We start from the raw sequence: 15536 nt of genomic DNA, 5'->3' as shown, positions 1-15536 counted from the left end.
ATGCTTTATATTTGTATCTAATGTGCTGCCTTTCTGCATTAGGAATGTTGTGTGTTTACTTTGTTGAATATCACCTTAAACAGCCATACTCCCATAGGCATAGAATGCACCACACTAATTCATGAATTCTTTTGAGCCAGTAACTCCAAAACCTTATTGTCTGCCAACCTAAAGACCAAGTGGAAATCACTTGGGTCCCTATATCCCATACATCACTCTAATTTGGGCATATATCACTATTCTTTGAGTAACTGGGTCCAGATGCAGGAAGCTGTCATTGTTGGAATGCCCCCACTATCAGAGAGCAGCTGCTCTGGCCAGAATGCACCCGGAGCACAATGGTCTTGACGAAACTTGGGGGAGAAGCATTCGTCACCTTCCCCCTCTCCTGTGTCCCATCCATGCCCAATTAACACCTTTGGTCTGTTGGTCCTCCCTGTGCCTCTTTCTTCCCTTCTCCCCAACTTTTTAATCCAGCCGCCTGCCTTGAAGAAGGGCTCAGGCCCGAAATGTTAGCTGTGGATGCTGGGAGACTGGTGGAGTTCCTCCAGCATTTCTGTGCTTTGCTGCAGGCTTTCGTGTTTCACAATGATAAATGATATTAGCTGATACCAATATCCTTAGAATCAATAAGCAGAACTCTTGAACAATGCAGGATGAAAATCATGATGTTAAGTTGACCAAAATAAGTCATCTGCCAATTCTTCCTCAGACCCAGTCAATAGGACAACCCATGCCTTTATATTTGGTGTGGCAAATTCATGCTTCTGTATAAATTTCTTTTTTTTAAATTCACTGCTTCTTAGTTAGACTCTTCTAAAGCTTCTCTCATAAATCCGAAGATTTCAGCCAGTGTATGATGCTTTGGGGTAATTTTTGGTTTGTTTCTTTGAGATGCCACTAGAGTCTTGGCAGACGTTCCAGTGCAGTGTCAGGTGTTAGGGGGAGAAACATTCACTCTCAGATGAAACGTTCAAGCAGAGAGAGAGCTCATCAGCTCTCTCAGGCAGGCATTAATATGGCTCAAAGCAAAGGAGAGGCACGACTTTGACTGCCATCCTCGAGACTGCTCATTCATAAACCAACTGAGTAACTACCACTCTATTGTCTATGATCTGTTCACACGGGGTTACAAGTTTTGTAGATTACAACAAATGTCTATAAACACTTTGTTTTTATCTAAATGCACCTCTTCAGTTTTGAACTGTGAAGGGTGAAATTGAAGCGCTTTTTCCTACTTGGGTGTAATGGTTCCTGGAGCACTATGGTGTGTTGTCCAGTTATTTTAACTCACTTTAGCTGAAGTTGGCCAGATTCAACTTATAACTGCTTTTGGTATTTGAGCTTGTATGAAATAACAGGCCACAGCCGATAATAGTACCAGCAATAAAGCCAATGGCATGGTGTTATATGTGTGGTTATCCACTTCGGAAGGAAAAATGGAAGATTAGAATATTATTTAAATGGCCAGTGATTGCAGTGGGCTGCCGTGTAGAAGGACTTGGGAGCACTTGTGCATGAATCGCAAAAAGTTGGTTTGCAGGTGCAGCAGGATATCAAGAAGGCAAATGGATTGTTGGCCTTCACTGCAAGAGGGATTGAATTTAGGAGCAGGGAAGCTATGCTGCAACTGCGTAAGGTACTGGTGAGGCCACATCTGGAGTCGTGCAGGCAGTTCTGGTCTCCTTACTTGAGGAAGGATGTACTGACTTTGGAGGTGTTGCAGAGGAGGTTCACCAGAGATGACAGGGCTGGACTATGAGGAGAGATTGAAGCATCTGGAGCTACATTTGGTGGAATTTAGAAAAAGAGAGGGGATTTTATAGAAACATGTAAAATTATGAAAGGCATGGATAAGATAGAGGTAGGGGGGAACCAGAACTAAGGGTCATAGATCCAGGGTAATAGATTTAGGATAGATGAGAAAGAGCTTCTTTTCTCAAAGGGTGGTGAATCTATGGAGTTCGCTGTCCAATGAAGCAGTGGAAGTGACCTCAGTAAATATATTTAAAACAAAGTTGGATATCTTTTTTTACAAAATTAAGGAATATGGGAAAAAGGTGGAGATGACCCTGTCATCAGATCAGCCATGATCTCATTAAATGGTGGAGCAGGCTTGACGGGCCAGATGGCCAACTCCTGGTCCTAGTTCTTATGTTCTTCTATTGCATAACTCTGAAAATGATGGGCAGGACTAATCCTACGTTGGAAGTATTTGCAAATGGTGAGGGGTAGGGCTGCCAACACTGGGTGTGCATTTTCCAGAATATCCTGCTTCCAACCAATCCAGTCACACACTGCTGCCACTGGTTCAACCAACAAGTGCCAATTCCAAAGTCAATAGATTCTTCATTATCTCGTTCTTGACTTTGGTGTCAGCCAACTGGTCTTTTCCCTCCCGGCACCAATATTTTCACATCTAGTCAATAAAAAGGTGGAAGTAAATCAATTTTAATATTGCTTTTATTTTTCTCCTGGATGGCTTGCACCAGTGGCCTGGAAGATCTTCCATCTCTGGAGAATCCTGGATGGTTTTTGAAGGCCAGCAGCTCCATTTGGAGAAAATATGAGGTCATTCAGGAACTTTTTTTTTAAATAAAGCAAAGAAAGATCTACATTTATTTAGTATCTTTGAGAACTTCACTCATATCCCAAAGAGATTTTTATCGATTTAAATCTTTTTAGACATTGTTAATTCTAACTCTAGAAGAGCAGCAGTCAAATTATACACAACAAGCGCCCACAAACGGTGTCAGTATTGATCTAATTTTCGGTTTATGTGATATGCGTTCATGAGATTTTTGTGGGAATAAATTTCTTCTTCTTTCTGTTCACCTGAAAGAGCAAATGAGCCTCGTTTGAACGACTCAACCCTCCCTCTGTTTCGCAGTGGAGTATCTGCTGAGATTATTTTTTTTCTGAATTGCAATTTGAAACCACAATCTGGTGATTCCAGAGGCAATTGTGCTACTAATGACCACATGAAGTGTTTCATCACGAGCTTCCAATGACTGAAAAGACAATATTTAGGCAGCCTTTTTGTCAGGATGTCTATTTTACCACAGTTTTGAGTTAACCCTTTGTGATATTGGCGAAGTGCTTGATGTAGCGACAAAGGTGCATTGAACTCTACTTCAGAAAATTCCCATCTGAGGAGGAGGAGACGTTTCCCTGTGGTAAAGTCCTGAGAAAGATTCACTCAAATTGCAATCTGAACAAAAAAAATGTGCTACCTTAAAACTGCACACATGCAATGGTTTTTGGCATAATTTTTGCAAACTGCTCACCTTTCTTAAAGCACCAAACTGCAGATGTTGTTAATGCGAGAATCAAACAGAAAGTGCTCGAGCTACTCAGCAAGTCAGGCAGCTTCACAAAAGGAGAAACTGAGTTCATCTTTCCCATGAACAACTGTCCGCTGATTGCTGTTCTGACCAAAAGTCATGCATCTGACACAGTAACTCTGTTTCTCTTCCCACAGATACTGGCTGACCTGATGAGCCTTTACAGCACTTGCAATTTTTTTTTAACCTGCCTAGAATTATCTTTGGAGAATATAGTAAGGTTGATTTGTGAAGGCAGATGGTCTCCCTATGCAGATGCACAGCTCATCTGTAATGTTGGACCCCTTGCATCTTGATTGCAGGAAATATTATAACAACTTCCATTGTCGAGGAGAGATTTAAGTGCACGCACGCAACTAAAAATTGAAATTAAAGTAATATGTAACAGACCAATCCTTACTTCACCGGTCTTTCTGTGGGGGGATTAAAAAAACGACTGCAGTCATTTGCTTTCCACAGTGAAGTATTCAGGAAATATGTTAACAGATGTTTTCCCCAACCAAATTAAAATGCATCGTAACATCAACAAATCTTATCATAAAATAAAGCTTGCATGATTTAACCAAAACATGTGGTAGAAGATTATACTAATCACTCAAGTTCATCATTATGTATTCTCAAAGATTATTTGGACAACTAAAATGAGTTATTGTAGATAATTGTCAGATGTTTGATAGTCTGTGGCCAATTAGCTTAACCAAGAATTTATGGAATGTCAAATTATTTTTAATAAAGACTGCTGCAGATTTTTCTACCCATCAGAAACTCTTTGTCCAAGGATTTTTTTTTGTGGATTACCAAGGATGTTAATTTCAGAATTGATTTCCCAATTACTGGATGGGTATCAATTAGCTGTTTAAAAGGATGTTTGTGAAATGATGTGATCAAAGGCTCACCACAGCATAATGTCATTATTTTTGCATTCTCTGGTTATCAGTTTAAATAAGTAATTTTTAAAGAGATTTTCAAAAAGACTTGCATTTGTAAAATGCCTTTCACTATATGAAATACTTCACTGACGTAGTTTTGTTTATAATATCTGGACCAGCTGAGGAAAATGGCAGATGAAATTTAATGCAGACAAGTGTGAGGTGTTGCATTTTGGAAGGACAAACCAAGAAAGGACGTACATAGGAAATGGTAGGGCATGGATATAGGAATACAGATACATAGTTCCTTGAAAGTGACATCACAGGTGGATAGGTTTGTAATGAGAGGTTTTGACATAGTGGCCTTTAAAAATCAAAGTATTGAGTATTGGAGTTGGGATGCTATGGTAAAGTTGTGTAAGACATTGGTGAGGTCAAATTTGGAGTATTGTGTGCAGTTTTGGTCACCTAACTGCAGGAAAGATATTAATATGAGAGAAAGAGTGCAGAGAAGATTGACTAGAATGTTGCCTAGATTTCAGGAACTGATTTACAGGGAAAGGTTAAACAGGTTAGGACTTCATTCCCTGGAGTGCAGAAGAATAGGGGGAGATTTGATAAAGGTATTTAAAATTATATGGGGTATAGACAGACTAAATGTAACTAGGCTTTTTTTTTTACACTGAGATGAGATAAAAACCAGAGGACATGGGTTAAGAGTGAAAGGGGAAAGATTTAAGGGGAACATAAGTGGGAACTTCTTCACACCGAGAGTGGTGGGAGCTGAAGTGGTGAATGTGGGCTCAATTAAGAAAAATTTTGACAGATACATGGATGGGAGAGATCTGGAGGGATATGGGCTGGACCAGGCAGGAAAATAGTTAGGCACAGACAAGAAGGGCCAAATGGCCTGTTTCTGTGATGTAATGTCCCCTGGCTCTTTTGAAAAATGTAGTTGATTGGGTCCAGCAGCATACGTGAATAGAAATGGACAGTCAGTGTTTAGGATCAAAGTGGTGACTCATCTTTTTCTAATTTCCCCTTCGCACTCCTATTCCAACCTCAGTCCTTAGCTTCCTCCATTACTGGGGGTGGTGGTGGGGGTAGGGGCAAGGCAAGCAGAAATGGAAGAACAGCACCTGGGTGGTCAACAACCCAAACAATGAATGATTTGATTTAAACTAACCTGCTCCACTTTGGACCATTTGTCTCTCCTCCTCTTCCAGCACAGTTCTCTTGCACATCCCCTTCTATCTAAGACTCCTGCCCCCCTCCCCCCCCCTGTTATCCAGTTCCTATGTCTCTACCCTTGACAGTCCACACATCCCCCTACTACATTCCCACTTCCCATCTTCCCTTTTGTCCTTGGGTCCAATCTCCTTCCAGCTATTTCCAGCTCCTTCCCTCACCTCCCCCTCTCTCCTCCTGGCTCCATCTGCTCCTTTTCATCTCTCTCCTGTATCTCCTAACTGCACCCTCCCTGGTGATGGCGCTGCCAGAGCCGTAGCGGCAATGCTGCCTCTAGTGCGGACCCCCAGGAAGCGAGGAAGCGGAGATGAAGCGCTCCCGCGGGGTACAGCTGCCCAGTCAATTGCTATCGATTCTGAATGGGCTTTCAATGGAGCCAACGGGGTGGGGAGGTGGGTTTTAATTGACCGTGACCGTGGGTCTGGGCCTAAGATGGCAGCGCCTATTAATCGGCAGTAGCCATGAGGTGCTACAGACCCCCGGGAAGCGGAGGACTGGATGACAGGAAGACCCCCCCACCCCCACATCTGAGAGGGAGAGGCGGAGGAGACGACCCGCGGGGACGGTGACCACGGCGACGGAACAGTGAGGGGGGTGCTCTGCGGCATACGGACCAGTTCATGTGGCGGGCTACTGAAAACTCGAGGCGAATCTTAACTGGAACTCTGGAACAAACAGCCAGGACTGTTGTTCACGTGTGTTGTCCAACAGGCAGGGCTGCAACAGAGCAGCTCCTATCTTTTTGCTACTCCCTCAGGAAAACATTGCGGGGAGACAAGACTGGCTACTAACCATTACACGAGATCTGTCAATTTTTTTTTTTGTATGCTTTTGCCTGAAACACGCAGCCTGAAAGGGTGGTGGAAGTTGGCTCCATTGTCCAAGGGAAATGGACAAATAATTTAAAGGGAAGAAATGACATCTGTGGAAAAAGCAAGAGAGTGTGTCGAATTAGATACTGGCCGCACTGACTTGGTGACCCGAATGGGCTCCATGTTGCACCTTTCCAATACTACTTGGACTGAAATAGGTCGTGTGTGATGAGCATGGTTAGATCCATTCACGGAAAGTTATAGAAAATGTTTGTTTATACAGCATTGACAATGATGCCTTCAGTGAAGTGCTGTCCTTGTTGTAATATTGAAAGTAAAGCAGTCGTTTACACACACAAGTCCGCCAGCATGGTGAATTAGCAGTGTGTCCTGTTTTGGATTACTTGAACAATAAATGTTGGCTCGGGCACTGGGTTGCTGGGAAGGGGCGAGAAGTCTCCTTGAAAAGGAGCTGAGAATTTCTACAGTGCCAGTTTAACTTCAAATCCAAAAGATTGTTCCACATCTCCCCTGGCCAGGGAACCCACCTTTGGTATTGCATTGAAAATGGCAACTTAGATTTTGTTTAAATCTCTGAGGTGGAGACAAACATTTGACTTCAAGGCCAGGTCGCTGCTGCCAAACCTAGGCAGCTGATGTGGCTTCTGCCTCAGAATCTAGGTGGAATAAAGGCATGTTGTTATTTTTTAAATTTTTTAAATCTTTAGACATAACAACTCGCTAAACGAACTTGTGCCGCCCAATTACACCTGATTAACCTACACCCCCGGAACGTTTCGAACGGTGGGAGGAAACCGGAGCCCCCAGGGAAAACCCACACAGACACAGGGAGAACGTACAAACTCCTTACAGACAGTGCAGGATTCGAACCTCGGTCCCGATCGCTTGCGCTGTAATGGCGTGGAGCTGACCACTACTCCAACTGTGCCACCCTCCACTAACCGTGCCATCCTTATATCCGTGAAAGGGCCTGCATCTATCAGTGGTGTGATTTCATGGGTTACGGCTCAAAGCAAAACCAGTTTCCTCTGACCCAAAGGTACTGTCTGGTGCTGGGGCTCATTTCCACATGAGTTACAGGGTTCACCAGCTATTTTTCAGATTGATAGACTGCTGAACAGCCAAATCCTGAAGTGGCCCGATCTGATGATAGTCATTTGTGAAATGATGATAGTCTGGTACCTGACTTCAGTGGACCATTTGGTCGTGACTCAAGAGGCTGTTATAAGGAGGTTATAATGCATGAACTGGCTGTCACCACCGACACCACACTGTAAAACCGAGCACCCCACCTGCCATCAAGTTTAACGCTCATCCCGGACATGGTAAAACCGTCCCCAAATCATTCTCCCTGCAAGGTCCTTCTCACAAGCCTCTGTGGATAGGTCTCTCAATTGAGAAAGCTGTCCCACAGTGATGTCATCGACATGGAATCGGGTCTGACAGACACGGTACTCAGCTCCATCAGTACAATCCCAGCTTTTGTTCTGCTGGTGGGGCAGAACTGCCCTATTTTTTTTCTCTATTTAAATGTTATTTACAATATGGTAGAATCCAATTCCAGCCACGGAAACCCATGCCGCCCAACTGTACCCAATTAAACACAACCCTGCATGTTTTGGATATACAGGTTGATTTCAAATTTATTGTAAGAGTACATAAATGACGTCACATACAACGCTGAAATTCTTTTTTTTCTGCGGGCACAGCAGAATTACCACTAATTGTATGTAAACTAAACATGTAAACAAATAAAAGAACAATAAACAAATAATGAATGTAAACAAACTGCACAGAGAGAATAAAAGAAAATCAATAAAGTGCACAAGTACGTCCTTAAATGAGTCCCTGATGGAGTTTGTTGTTGAGGAGTTTGTTGGAGGAGGGGCAGCAGCTGTTCCTGAACCTGGTGGTGCAAGTTTTGTGGCACCTACACCTTTCCTGATGGCAGCAGCGAGAATAGAGTGTGTGCTGGCTGGTGAGGGTCTTTGATGATTGCTGCTGCCCTCCGATGGCAGCGTTCCCTGTAGATGTACTCAATAGGGGGGAGAGTTCTGCCTGTGACATCCTGGGCTGTGTCTATTACCTTTTGCAGGGCTTTGCGTTCGTGGATATTGGTGTCCCCATACCAGACTGTGATGCAGTTGGTCAGCAAACTTTCCACCACATCTCTATAGAAATTTGCCAGGGTTTCTGGTGTCATATCAAACATCCTGAGGAAGTAGAGGAACTGATTTGCTTTCTTCATGGTGTCATTAGTGTGTTGGGTCCAGGAAAGATCCTCCGAGATAGTGACTCCCAAGAACCTAAATTTGCTCACACTCTCCATCTGTGATCCCCCAGTGGTCACTGGATTGTACATCTCTGGCTTTCCTTACCTGAGGTCAACAATCAGCTCCTTAGTTTTAGTGACGTTGAGTGCAAGGTTGTTGTTGCTGCACCATTCAGCCAAGTTTTCAATCTCCATACTGTACACTGACTCATCCCTTCCTTTACGCAACCCACTACCATGGTGTCGTTGGCAAATTTGTAGATGGTGTTATTGAATCCAGATCAATAGTGAGTTGAGATCAGAACATTCAGAAGTATCAGAATCAGGTTCATTGATCATGAATATGGGTCATGAAAGTTGTTGTTTTGTGTCATCAGTATTGTACATTACAGGTGAAAATTTGCTATAAATTACAGTTCTGTAAATGCACTGTACGGTTGGCAATCGGGACCAGGGTTCGAATCCCGCACTGTCTATAAAGAATTTGTACATTCTCTCCGTGTCTGCGTGGGTTTCCCCTGGGGACTCCGGTTTCCTCCCACTGTTCGAAATGTACCGAGGGTTTTAGGATAATTGAGTATAATTGGGCAGCGTGGGCTTGTGAGCCAAAATGGCCTGTTACTTTATGTCTAAATTTAAATAAACTTAAATTTACAATATTCAAAAATAATTAATTCATCAAAAAAGTGAATCAAGGTGAGGTCGAGTCTGTAGCTTTTATTGTTGTTTCAGAAATCTGGTGGTGGAGGGGAAGAAACTTTTTTTTGAAAATCCTATTTATTGAATCATATATTGAAAAATAATGAATAAAACTTAAAAACAATACACAAAATACATACATGATATTTTAAAACTAACCCCCTACAACCCCCCCCACCCCCTTTCCCTAACCCACCCACCCCAAAAGAAGAAAGAAGGAAAGAGAAAGAAGGAGATCGCCCATAACAACAAAATTCATCAGTTAATTACCCTGGTTTGGAGTGACACCACTACTGTGCGGCAAGGGGATTTAATAATTCGACCTCAATATAATCCAAATACAGGCTCCGAGGAACAAACTTTCCTTGTAAAGTTGGAAATGAGTCTTCCAGCTCCTGTACCTCCTTCCTGATGGCAGCATTGAGAAGATGGAATGGGCTGGGTGGTGAGGGTCCTTGATGATAGAGGCTGCTTTCTAGAGACAGTTCCTCTTAATGACGTCCTTAATGGAGTGAAGACTGATGCCCATGACCACTCTCTGTAGCCTTTCCCTGTCCTGTTCACTGGCTCCTCCATACCAGACAGTGATGCAACCAGTCAGAATGCTCTCCACGGTGCACCTGTAGAAATTTGCAAGAGTCTTTGGCGACAGACCAAATCTCCACAAACTCCTCATGAAGTATAGCCTCTGGCAAATCTTCTTCATGGTTGCATCGACATGGAGGCCCCAGGATAGATCTTCAAAAACATTTGACAGCCAAGAATTTGAAGTTTTTAACCCTCTCCACTGCTGAGGACTGGTTTGTGTTCTCCAGACTTCCTCCTGAAGTCCACAATCAGCTCCTTTGTTTTTCTAATGTTGTTGTTGTGACGAGCTGATCCATCTCCCTCCTGTATGCTTCCACATTGCCGTCTGTGATTCTGCCGACAACTTTCGGCAAATTTGTCGGAGGCATTTGAATTGTGCCTGGCCACACAGTCATGGGTTTGAGATAGTAGACCAGTGGGCTAAGCACGCATCTTTGAGGTGCGCCTGTGTTAGTTGTCAGTGAGGAGGAGTCGTTACCGATCTACACTAACTGTAGTCTTTCAATGAGGAAGTCAGGGATCCAGTTGCAGAGGCCCAGGTTTTGAAGCTTGCTGACCAGGACTGAAGGGATGATAATCGAAGAGATGGTAATCAAAGAAAAGCAGCCGGATGTATGTGTTGCTTTTGCCCAGGTGATCCAGGGCCGAGTGCAGAGCCCGTGAGATTGCTGCAGAGCGATTGTGGCTGCAGGCAAATTGTGGTGGATCCGGGTCTTCATTTATATATGAGTTAATTCTGGCCGTGAGCAATCTCTCATTACAGTCGATGTGATCGTCATAGAGGCAGCTCACACCACTCTTCTTGGGCTCAGGGATGATTGATGCCCTTTTGTAGCAGGTGGGAAACTCTGACTGCAGCAATGAGAGGTTGAAGATGTCCGTGAACTAGTTGGTTGGCACAGATTTTCAGTACCCTGCCAGGTACGCAATCAGGGCCTGACACCTTGCAAGGGTTCACCCTCATTAATGATGTTCTGATGTTGGTCTAAGAGACAGATATCACAGAGTCACCAACTTTTGCAGGGATTCTCCTTGGTACCGTTGGGTTTCTCCTTCTCAAGGTGAGCATAAAAGGTGTTCTGCTCATCTGGGAGTGAAGACAGATGACTATTAATGCAACCATTCATCTCTCATTTAATGTCATTGTTTTAAATAGAGACATACAGCACATTAACAGGCCATTTCAGCCCATGAGTCCGTGCTGCCCAATTTACACCCAATTAACCTACAACCTCTGGTACATTTCGAACGAAGGGAAGAAACTGGAGCCCCCGGGGAAAACCCGCACAGACATGGAGAGAACTTGTAAACTCCTTATGGACAGGGCGGGATTCGAAACCAGGTCCCGATCGCAGGCACTGTATCGGCATTGTGCTCACCACTACGCCAACAGTGGCGCTCCTTGAAGCATATTGGACCTCCATCTAATACATCTTTCACCTCATCAACTCCTTTCCCATTTATGGATGTTGTCCATTGTTGCAAGACATAAAAGCACAAAGAATGAATTCATGTCACAGATATTTTATTATTACTGGAATATGAGATTTAATGAATAGCGATTCATCCATGCACCTTCACCATGTAAAATCTAAAGTGTTGCTTTTCCGTTCTTGTATGTATTGAATTGGGTGCAATGTATAAATTTATACATACGGCACGGTAACAGGCTATTTCAACCCATGATCTCGTACCTCCCAGTTTAAACCCAATTGACCTGAAACCCCTGGTACATTTTGAATGGTGGGAGGAAGCTGAGTAATTATTTATGAATTTTTGTCTTTACACAAGAGAATTTTGTTGATTGATTCAGGGTAATGACAACATGACCATCAAAACAGTGTGATTGGCTGTTTTAGTTCTCTTCCATAAGTCTCTTGCCTGGTTGCAGCTTTACTCTTGGACCCTGGCCTTCCAAGAATGTCCAAAAATTAGAGTGTTACCTTAGATTCTGCAACAGATTACCTGAAGGAAGAAAATCATAGCTCAGTGGTTCTCAACCTTTTTCCTTCCACTCACATCCCACTTTAAGCAATCCCTATGCCATCAGTGTTCTGTGATTAATAAGGGATTGCTTAAGGTGGGATGTGGGTGGGAAGAAAAAGTTTGAAAACCACTGTTTTAATCGTACCTCATTGACTCGTTACGTGCAAGGTTTCAGAACTCCAAAGGAAATGGGCCAATGACAATTTTTCTCCAGCAAAATATTTCAGTAACAATTGGGTCAAGAGCAGTGATTCTTAACCTTCCCTTTCCACTCACATCCCACCTTAAGCAATTCCTTACTAATCACAGAGCACCAATGTAAGAGGGATTACTTAAAGTGGGATGTGAGTGGAAAGAAAAAGGTTGAGAACCCCTCTACTAGTGTAAAACCTTTATTTGAGCATTGCTGATTGTTCGTTTTAAATATCATGGATATGTTGAAGTAGCAACTGGAAGCAGTAGATCATTAATTTAAATTTAGACATACAGCACATTAATTGGCTCTTTTGGCCCATTACACCCAATTGCCGACAACCCCTGTACATTTTGAAGGGTGGGAGGAAACCGGAGAACCCGGGGAAAATCCACCCAGACACAGGGAGAATTTACAAACTCCTTACAGACAGTGCCAGATTTGTACCCAGATCGCTGGCGCTGTAATAGCATTGAGTTATGTGTTAGCCAGTACACTAACTGTGCCATATTTTGAAACTTTTAATTGGATTCAATTAGAGTTGATAAACTTTGTATTCTTGTACATCTTTCCAAGTTCCATGTTCCCATTGTCTCATTGGCTTCTTCAATGGTGCAGATTACACCACATCTTCAATGTTTGTTGAGATTTTCTTTAGTATGTTGACGCAATAGTTATCCAGTTTCTATATAATCTTGCATGTCTCACAAATGCACAGGGGCTATAAATGATGAGCTTCTGTGATTTCCTGTGTCTGGTTTTCTTGATCATTTGGTCCCATTTTCTTGTTCATTCACACTAGACTCTGTCTGGCATAGTAATGGCACACACTCAGTTCATGAATTTGAAGCTTGTGGATTTAACAATTTTCTTGCAGCTGTTTTGGACGATCTGACCCTCCCTGTATAGCCACTATGGTACTTGAAAAAGTATTTAATTGATGATAAAGTGCTCTGATATTGTGTAAAGTGGCTGCATGCATCCTTGCACTGTTTTTCAGAAAGAAAATTAGCAATGCGTAACTTTTCAAGTACAACCCAACGAAACCGTGTTCTCTGGTCCTCAGTGCAAACACACAACCAGACATAACACACATATAGGAAAACACCACATATAAATATATATTATTTAACAAATAGTGGAGTCTTGGAGGGTTCGTGTGAGCAGTTCATTCAGTTATTCAGCAGTCTCACTGCCCATGGGTAGAAGAAGCTGCTTCTCAGCCTGGTGGTTCTGGCTCCGATACTTTCTGTATCTTGTTCCTGATGGGAGTAGCTGAAAGGTGCTGATGGTAGGGTGCAGTAAGATAAGGTCCCAGGGATATCTCAACTGGAATATTATAGTCAACTCTATTCTTGCTCTCTGAAGAAAGAGAGAGGGAATAAAGCAACAGTTCAACAGACTGATTCTTCAGGTGGCAGGGGTTGAAGAGAGATTAAATAGACTGTGATGAATGAGCGGTGATGTCATTACTGTATCTGAAATTCATGGGGGGTTGACTGTGTGGATGTCAGCTATATGTTTTCTCTGGCCTTGATGAATTAAAGCCAGTTGCCACGGTTTCAGAATAAGGGGTTGACCATTTAGGACCTTTCTTCAAGCATGTGAACTTCAGCAATAGCACCAGCTAAAATTCGCTTCTGAGATGAAGTCAGTGACATTTCCTCTTCTTCAGATAAACCAAACAGAGCAACTAAGGGGCCTGGTTCTAATTTGACCCTAAAAATAACTGATAAAGTTTGAAAATAATTTTCCCAACAATCTTCTATACTAGGGCAAGCCTAAAACTTATGTATCAATGAAGCCTTGAAAATTTTACATTTATCACATAATGGATTGATAAAAGCGAGCTAGTTTAACTTTTGAAATATGTGCTCTATGCACCACTTTGAATTGCAGCAAACAATGTCGTGCACAGAAGGAGGATTAATTAATCAAATTTAAAACAGTATCCCAGTCCTCAACTGGAAATGACATGCACTCAATCAATCTTAATCTTATCTAATGAAGCTATTCTCAAATCCATCAAATTAATATGAATAATTGATATTGACCCTCTATGGGAAAGTTGAAAGTCAAGAGGAAATAGTATTAACTTTATCTCAGAAGCAAATTTTAGCTGTTAACCTCATTGATAGCTGGATGGGCAATTCTGATGAAATGGAAAGACTACCCCACCTACTCATGCCCTATGGTTACATAGGAGGTCATGTCCTTCCTACGTTTAGGAAAATTTAGATTCATTGTTATACATGTAAAAGTGAATTTTTACAAGACGTTCATGGAGCATTATCATAATTTAACAAATTAGGGTGTTTGGAATCTCCCGAACAGCACCGTCTGGTTTCCAAATGTCACCTTTCGTTTCTGAGGTCTATTAGATATACAAGTAAACCTTGTTTAGAGAGAGGGATTTTGATTAATAGGGGGGCGGCTTTCTTTGTTTTTTCCTTTTTTTGAGATATATTGAGATCGAGAGGAGTACACACAATTTACACCATGTCAGATTTAGGCATTATTTGAGAAGCATAAATAATGTCTTGTATTTCAAACTATGCCTTCAATTATTATGTGTATATTTTTAATTAAACTCAATAAATATATTTTAAAAAGAAAGATGAATAAATGTTTGGATATGAAGGGATTGTGGAATTGGTTTGGAAAGTGGTGCTGAGATAAAGGTCAGCCACGCTGTACTGAATAATGAGCAGATGTGAGGTGCTGAAAGGACAGCTCCTGCTTCAGTTTCATCCTTCAGAATTGATTAGCCTGATAGAGGGATTTGTTTTGTGATGACGGTGGGGTCTGTAACCACATTAGAAGAATTGTAAAAAAATTTAAAAATCACATCATACTCATTTAAAATCCTTGAAAATCACCAGCTTTGTTGTCTGATGCAAAAAACTCAGCAAGCAGATCCAGAGTTTCACTGTTTACACTGCCATCACATGGGTTCCAATTGAATCTGGTTCATCAATGTCCCACAATAAGTCATCCTCCGCACCCTCCCTTGCACTAGAGATACCGCACTTGAAGGATTTTAGCACAGTCTCTACTTTCACTTTATCCCATGCTTTGATCGCAAAATCACACAGCTCATCAAGTGATGCAGCGTGCATTGCCCTGCCTTTTGCAAAGGATTTTTCAGCACTCGCCATCCAATTGAACCGTGAATCGCTTTGTGTCGGTGCTTCACCCACCTACCGGCTACACCCACCAGCTCAGTCAACACACGTATGATACCAGTATGTTTAAGGGTCGTCTTATAGCACCAATATGAGCTAAAACCACGAAATTGGCATCTTGTCTTATCTGAAGGTCACCTTATCCACCGGAAATATACGGTAGCTTAAAATAATTTACTGATAGGGTGGTGGAATTGGGGCACACTTTCTCCCCAAAAACACCCAGTAGTTGTTTGCTCAGTTTTTAACTTTGATTCTGAGATCTACTAACCCGAGAAGGAAGGCAAGTTGATTGAGTAAGAACATCGATTAGTAGTGG

The 15536-nt window shown here is 42.3% G+C and overlaps 1 protein-coding gene across 13 annotated transcripts in view; it reads left to right on the top strand.

The window, feature by feature from the left end:
* ctnnd2b (catenin (cadherin-associated protein), delta 2b) overlaps positions 1-15536 on the top strand; it is a 1542927-nt gene that overhangs the window by 1328602 nt on the left and 198789 nt on the right. The window lies entirely within an intron of this gene.

The sequence above is a fragment of the Narcine bancroftii genome, chromosome 1 (assembly GCF_036971445.1).
Source record: "Narcine bancroftii isolate sNarBan1 chromosome 1, sNarBan1.hap1, whole genome shotgun sequence".
NCBI classification, from domain to species: Eukaryota; Metazoa; Chordata; class Chondrichthyes; order Torpediniformes; family Narcinidae; genus Narcine; species Narcine bancroftii.
Note: the sequence above shows the minus strand (reverse complement) of the source record. Positions and strands in the feature narration are given on the sequence as shown.